The sequence below is a fragment of the Papaver somniferum genome, chromosome 1 (assembly GCF_003573695.1).
Source record: "Papaver somniferum cultivar HN1 chromosome 1, ASM357369v1, whole genome shotgun sequence".
NCBI classification, from domain to species: Eukaryota; Viridiplantae; Streptophyta; class Magnoliopsida; order Ranunculales; family Papaveraceae; genus Papaver; species Papaver somniferum.
In genome coordinates, this window is record NC_039358.1 from 109,066,029 (window position 1) to 109,073,927 (window position 7,899).

At 35.7% G+C, this 7,899-nt stretch overlaps 1 long non-coding RNA gene across 4 annotated transcripts; it reads right to left on the minus strand.

Annotated features, from left to right (window-relative positions):
- Positions 1–908: 908 nt before the first annotated feature.
- On the minus strand, positions 909–3,906 carry LOC113296059. 4 transcript variants are annotated; one of them, XR_003332962.1, is made up of 9 exons: positions 3,691–3,906; positions 3,493–3,582; positions 3,216–3,328; positions 3,029–3,124; positions 2,845–2,901; positions 2,632–2,759; positions 2,392–2,499; positions 1,326–1,554; positions 909–1,133 (listed from the first exon to the last, which is right to left on the minus strand). It is a non-coding gene; the product is annotated as an uncharacterized LOC113296059 (long non-coding RNA). The 4 variants fall into 4 exon arrangements; XR_003332963.1 differs by having other exon boundaries at positions 2,392–2,504; XR_003332960.1 differs by having other exon boundaries at positions 2,392–2,759.
- Between the last annotated feature and the right edge of the window lie 3,993 nt (positions 3,907–7,899).

The following is a 7,899-nucleotide window of genomic DNA, read 5'->3' on the forward strand; positions in this document are numbered from 1 at the left end:
GTCCATAGAGTCAGATCACTATAAACACAGACTTGTTAGGTCTTAAACGTGTTTTCCTGCTCTGATACCAATTGAAAAAGCGGGGGTCTAACAACACCACCCAATATTTCGCTTAGCAATCTGTATGGACTAACTCCGAAATACTTTGCTAGAGAATCAACTAGACAGTCAGACTAAATCTAGATAAAAGAATCTCAAGGAGTTAATATCTCTCTCTTGATTTGATTTTTACTCAAGCTAAAAACAATAACGAGTCTTTATCAAATACAAGGAATACTTGGACGGTACCAAAGACCAATGTCAAAGGATCAATCAATATCAATCAACAACCAAAGTTTGGATTTCCAATTGATGATCACGAACGCAAAACCTGTATTATTTCAATTATATAAAATATAATGCGAAAAAGAAATAACACAGACACCGCAAATGCAGAAAAACCCCGGGACATAGTCCAGATTGAATACACACTGTATTAAGCTGCTACAGACACTAGCCTACTGCAAAATAACTTCGGACTGGACTATAGTTGAACCCCAATCAGTCTCCCACCGATTCAAGGTACAGTTTGTCTCATAAGAAGTAGGAGATATAATAGATAGACTTTTGAGTGATAGATAAGTTCAAATCTCCACATACCTTTTTTTTGATGAGGTTCCACGGTTCCTTGTATAGATCTTCGTTGTTGTATGATGAATCGCCGTGAAGTCCTTGAGCTCAACTATAATTTTCTATCCTAGTCCGAGACTTAGCTATGTAGGCTAGAAATCAAGACTTATAGTTTTGATCACTAACATTGACAAACATGCTTGAGATAGCAACGCATGCGAGGTCAACCGAGCTATGTTCTAACACATTTCATTCAAAAGAAGTCACTCTACTAGACACTCATTCCACAAAGAAAAATGGAAGCAAACATTGTTCAAATCATTATATATATGTTTATCAATTTGTTCAATGATACTTAGGTTCAACTGTCAGGTGATTCATAACTGCTAAGTATAGGCAGATGACTCTTTTCTCATCTTAAATTCTAAGAGTTCCACCAGTACCAACAAGATTACCTGAATCCACTTATTTCTTTATCTAATTCAATATTCGCTTGTCCTCAATAATCCTGATAACTGCTTCGTCTGCAAGGAAGAAAACAATGGATTTAGAAATAGATTTTCGCAAACTCTTGCACAACGTATTGACACAATACAAAACATTTGAGCTTGTTGGATTTCATAAGACAAGACAACAAGTAATACATAAGATTGAGTACTGATACAACTTAGAGTCTCTATTGCAACAAAATGGAAGAAACTGTAATGGTTAATTACCCGATGCCCTCTTCTTCAGTAGTTCATCAAACATGATTAGATGCCACAAGAGATGGCTAGAGTTCTGCAAAAGCAGTGCCAAGAACTTCTTCTCCTACCAGAACCTGAAAGCAAACCAACACTTGCGCACTAGTTCTTCTGATGTTGCTATCTATCCATTTCAGCTTCTGAATTACAATTGTATTGTAAGGAGAGATCTTCAGTGCACATTCAGTAGCCATTCTGAACCCTGCCAAAGTAAACAAAAGTAAAGTAAGTGATCAAGTATTAAGAGATACTGAAAAAAGAGGCCACAGACTAACATGTTGCTAAATCCCTACAAAGGGAGTTAACAAGGGATAAAATGATCAACATACTTAGTGATTACATGTCAATACAGTATACATAGGTGTCCATCATAACAACTAAATAGGGATGAAACAAATTGCATAAACATCTTAAATTTCCAACGTAGCTTCTTTTCGTGACAATCAAAGTCATAATATCTACAGTACTAAGTCCATTATACTACAGGTCACCACCTCCAACACCTGCCACATACGGCAAGAAATCACCACCCCACCGCCATCTCTAGAACTTACTCCTTGTTATACAAGTCACCACACCACCATCACCAGTACCAACCCAGAACTACTACTACAACTTACCACCACCATATACTACTGCAAGTCACCACCACCACTATCTTGGAAGTAGCTCACATCCAGTACCCGTTCTTTACTACTACAAATCACCACCTTTACCATATCCAGTACCATTCCTTACTGATGTATATCCCCACATCCACCATCTCTAACACCCACCCCATACTACAATATCAAACAGATCGAAACATCATAGTTATATATGTACACATTCTTAAACCAAACATTTCCAAGTAATGAGCGATAAAGCCTTACCATCACTAGCTACATCGTTTGTGGCATTTTATGCAGAACAATCGGTATTGATTAACAAAACATAGTATGATTTCATTATGCCAGATATATTTAGTACTGAAAAAATACTGACTCCATAATGGACTGAATTCATAGAAAATTCATAATCAAGGTAGAGTCCAACTTACCACGATACATATGGAGAAAGTGTCACCCTAACCCATGAATATCCCTAGCCTTCAGTTCTTGCGACGACAACTGTTGAGATATGTCTCATGACAAAACAAATAGTTTACCTAACCTTTAAGAAATCAACCAATTAGCTTCAAACAGATACACAAAAAATTATGTGATATTAAATTTTCCTGAAGGGAACGGGTTTAGTGTAGCATATACAAGATTTTATAAATTTCGATTAGAAAACAAACCAGCACAGGAAGGCATTCATCAGCATGCCGCTTTAGAACAGAAAAACCACCAGTATCTTGCAAAAAGAACGTGAATGGCTCCCAGTAGAAAATCTAGAAGTTTCCTTCTCAATACCAGACACCTCTTCCTGTAAAGATGCAAACTGCAAAGCATTAGCCACATGCAGAGTCCAGATAAAACAACCACACAAGCAAATTGAATGAGTATCCGACCATCATCTCAGGAAGCAAAGTCACTTGCGCAAACACCTCATCAGTTTCTAATTCAGCCTGTAACACCAAGTTGAAACAACAAGTATCCCCACCAAAGTAAAAATCTAAGAAAACTAAATGAAAATTAACTAGTTTGAACACATAATACTGTGGTATATTGAGACTCATAGAGAAATTCATATACCTTTAAATGCACGTATACAACCCGACAAAGAATTTGTGAAGGAAAATTTTTCTTTGGCAATTGTATATCAAATTCTTGATTGGTATATGCTTCAACCTACAAACCCAAATCAAACATAAATAATAAGACTTAACGTCACTATTAACATTGATGTAACAGTAAACATGTACACAATTTCGACCATAACCTGTTCCAAGTGACCTTGAGGAAGTTAGAAAAACTTGTCACCAACATGAGGAATGTTAACAAGAGAATCAACACAAGCATGCCAGAGTTCAGTATATAACTCATCCTTCTCATCTGAAAATTAAACACACAAACAACAAAGAGAGATATAAATCTGAAAATCGAACACACAGACAACAAAGAAAGTTCAGTAAACGAAATCTAGAAACACCTAAAAGCACAAAATTGGAAACCCTAATTGAATTTTTTGGGGTGTAATCGATAAAACAATAGAATACCCTCAACCACCCATATCTTGATCATCGTCAGTTATTCATCTTGATGTTTGAAGATAAATTTGTGTTTTGGATTTTAGGTTTTCTTCGTCACTTCAAACAAACAACATTAGTCAGAAACAAGATCAAAACCTACGCAATCAGCTCTAAAATCACTAAATAGAAGTATTGATTTTGAACAAAACTCAAAGGATGCTTTACCTTTGAATCGAGGTAGAGATACCAGGACAAAGAGAAAAGTTCTTTTTCTTGTTGATTTTAATGAATCTTCTCCGATAAATAGGAAGAGAGATTGAGAGCGAGAGACGGAGATACTGAAAGATCGAGAGTAATAGACGGAGATGAAGGTTTCTGATAAACAAGCCTTCCTGAGAGATTGAGAGATTGTTCATGTTTTCCTCATGGAGGCTGCGATGCTGTGGATGAATGAAAATGAAAGAGAAAAAAATATAAGTTAGGGTTAGATTTTTCACACACGTATGTAGCACGCGTAAACTTAGGTGTTACCCAGCACACGATTTTTTTCTAGAAGTTTCTAATAGTAACATGGGATGGGCCGTCAGTAATTTTATTTCGTAACTGAACTTGAACCGTTACTAAACTTTCGTAACTGAAATTTTCATGTTCGTTACGAATTTTAGTTACTAATCACTGAATAGGTGTAGTGAATATTGTAGGAGTTTTCTTCTATCTTTATAAACTCCTTGATGAATACGCTAAGTTTCGACTATGTGAAATCATAGAAACAAAGTTGATATGTTCTTTTTTAGTCATGAAGTATCTCTATGAGAATTTCATTATGGTCCCACTAGTTTTCGTACCTTTGCCCATTTAAATTGACAAAAAGGGGGAGAATTAATGTGTAGTTCACACTACAAATACATATGGTTTACGGATCATTATGTAAGGGGAAGTGGTTTTCATGTGAGATGAAGTATTGTCTAAGGGGGAGTGATACATATCACCGTAGTATTGTTGTCAAAGTTGTGATACAATTGGACTTTGATGTTGTATAATAATACTATAACAATGATTCGGAGCTAGTATTTTCTCATTGTTATAGCTACGGATATTCAACAACTATGATGCTGAGTTGAACACATTCAGAATCACTGGAGTCTTGGAAGTGACGAAGATTTCAAGTAATGTTGAAGAACCAAGGAAATCACTATATACTCTATCTCCTATTTGAGACAAAAGTCGTATAGCTATATTGATTTCAATTATACACATTTGATATTTCGAACTGAGTTTAACTCGCTTATATATTTCTTGAAATATGTGTTGGTAAGCTTTCGCTTTAACCAAGTTCATGTTATATTCTTGACGAAAGTCAAAAGATAATCATGTGAAAATCGTTTTGTAATATCTTACATCTGTTAGAGCATTGCTCGGTGAAACTCGCATGTGTTGCTGTCTCAAACATGTTTGTCAATTATAGTGATCAAAACTATAAGTCTTGATTTCTAGCCTACTATAGCTAAGGTCTCGGACTAGGATAGAAAGTGTAGTTGAGCTCAAGAACTCCATGGAAATCATCATACAAGACGAAGGACTACTCAAGGAACTGGTGGATCTTCAGTGATTAAAAGGTATGTGGAGACTTGAACTTATCTATCACTCAAAAGTCTATCTACTCTATCTCCTATTATTGAGACAAAAGTCATTTTGTTATATAGACTTTGATTATACACATTTGCTATTTCGAGCCGAGTTTGTCTCGCCTATCTATTTCTCGAAATATGTGTTGGTAAGCTTTCGCTTTAGCCAAATTCATCTTTACCTAGTGACGAAAGTCATGTTATGTTTCAATCACTTTGAAAATTGCTCTGACGAAAAATGGTTTGTGAATAACAACTATATAACCTCCCCTGAGAATGTTTCAATGATTGAAATGAGAGTTTAGATTATATAATCATTGGTGGATATAAGCATTATTGTGGAAACACATATATGTATAAGTCCTTATTCATTGAACCGAAGTTTGCGAACTTTGTTGATCAAGAGAACCAGAACAAGAGCCGCGAACCCAGTCCACGAACTGGCGGAAGTTCTCAACCCGAGAAAATCTGCTGGAGTTTGTGAACTCCTTCCGGGAACTTAAGTCCCCGAACCCAGTCCGCGAACTTGAGTTGGTTACATCTAAAAACGATTGTTTGTGAACTTATTCATATTAACTAAGGAATGCTAAATGCAAACTGTGGCTATAAATTTCATGAACCGATTCGAGTGAATCAAATTGTTTTTGCTTCGACTGTGTCTTGTGTAGTTACATAAGATTTCCTTGCAATTGAACAACTCTCTAACTAGTTCATTTGAGTCATTTGAACTAATTATGGTGAAGAAGAACATGGTTGATATGAAAGTGCTCATATGGCTAACCATTGGTTAACTATTGTTGAACCAACAAATGTACATGTTTGGGTACGGTTACATAAACCCAAAATAGTACTTTTCATTTGTGTGTAACAAGCTAAGTTTTAGATCTAACGGTTGAGAAATATTATCTTGAATCTATTCAGGTTTTGATCTAACGGTGAATATTGAATGCTTTGTTACCAAGCTAACATTGATTGCAAACCCTGATTTGAAAGACTATATAAGGGAGAAATCTAGCAACTGGGAAACTTAATCCCCACACCTTACGTGTGATACTAGTTGTGTAAGATATAATCGATTCTCCTTTAACCTTTGGTTTCTTCTCTAAACCAGGTTAACGACTTAAAGACTTCATTGGGATTGTGAAGCCAGACCGATACTACTTTCTCATAGTTGTGTGATCTGATCTTGCTATTTCTATCGTACAAGTACAATCATAAGGATTGGCTTGAGATTGATATCTCTGATAGGCAAGATAAAAATTAATCACAAATATCTTCGTCTCATCGTTTGTGATTCCGCAATATCTTTTTTTGCTGCGTCGATTTAGATTATTGTGAGGTGATTGATAATACTAGGCTGTTCTTCGGGAATATAAGTCCGGGTTATCAATTGGTTCCTGTTCACCTTGATTTATCAAAAGACGGAACAAAACTCGTAGGTATATTCGTGGGAGACGGATTTATCTCTTACCGTAGACTTTTCTGTGTGATGCAGATTTATTTATTAAAGTCTTCGACTTTGGGTCGTAGCAACTCTTAGTTGTGGGTGAGATCAGCTAAGGGAATCAAGTGCGTAGCATCCTGCTGGGATCAGAGACGTAGGAGCATAATTGTACCTTGGATCAGTGTGAGATTGATTGGGGTTCAACTACAGTCCAGACCGAAGTTAGTTTGAAGTAGGCTAGTGTCTATAGCGGCTTAATACAGTGTGTGTTCAATCTGGACTAGGTCCCGGGGTTTTTCTGCATTTGCGGTTTCCTCGTTAACAAAATTCTGGTGTCTGTGTTATTTCTTTTCCGCATTATATTTTTTTATATAGTTTAAATATCACAGGTTGTGCGTTGTTCAATCAATTAGAATATCCGAACTTTTGGTTGTTGATTTAAATTGATTGACACTTGGATATTGGTCTTTGGTACCATCCAAGTTATCTCTATAGTATTTGATAAAGACTCGCAGATTGCTTGAGTATATATCAAATCGAGAGATTGAGATATAAACTTTTTAATATACTTTTTTATGTAGATTGAGTTTGACTGTCTAGTTGATTCTCTAGAAAGTATATTGTAGTTTGTCTATACAGATTGCTAATCAAAATATTGGGTGTGGTTGTTGTACCCATGCTTTTTCAATTGGTATCAGAGAAGGCAAACACGTTCAAGACCTTACAAGTCTGTGTTTGTAGCGATCTGACTCTATGGACAGAATTGCTATCTCAATAAATGCACCACCAGATCCAGGAATTCCAGAATTCTCTTCCATATAACTGATTTAATTAAATCTGTAGAAGAAATTCTTTTTAAACCTCCACGAGGTTTAAAATCCCTTGAAGTGTTTTCGGGGCTTGAAAAGAAACTTGAAAGCTTATCTCTTGATGTTGAGTTATACCTCAAGAAAGAACAAGAATCTCTTGACAAGCTAAATCAAGTTATGAGAAATAATATTCATGTTGAGGTCGATATTAATTTACTAATCAGTGAGAGAAATGCTCCTCCTATGTGCAACTCATTCAGCTGTAACAAATTAATGATTTACAAGACGAGTTTTAAACTCAGTCATCTGGGTATGCCACCTCAAAGTATGAATTGATTCAGAGCTTAATTATTGATCCTCTCTATCAATATAATAACATTGTCTTTATCACTGAAGATGCCAGGACATCTTCTATTGAAGGGATTTTCCTCTGCAAATGTAAGTACTATCTATGAAATTTGTCTCAAATAAGTTGGAGGAAGAGAAATCAGTTACTCAACAATTTTTGGGTTCTGCTAAGACTCTTTAATAAACTTATAAAAATCAGACTCTTGAA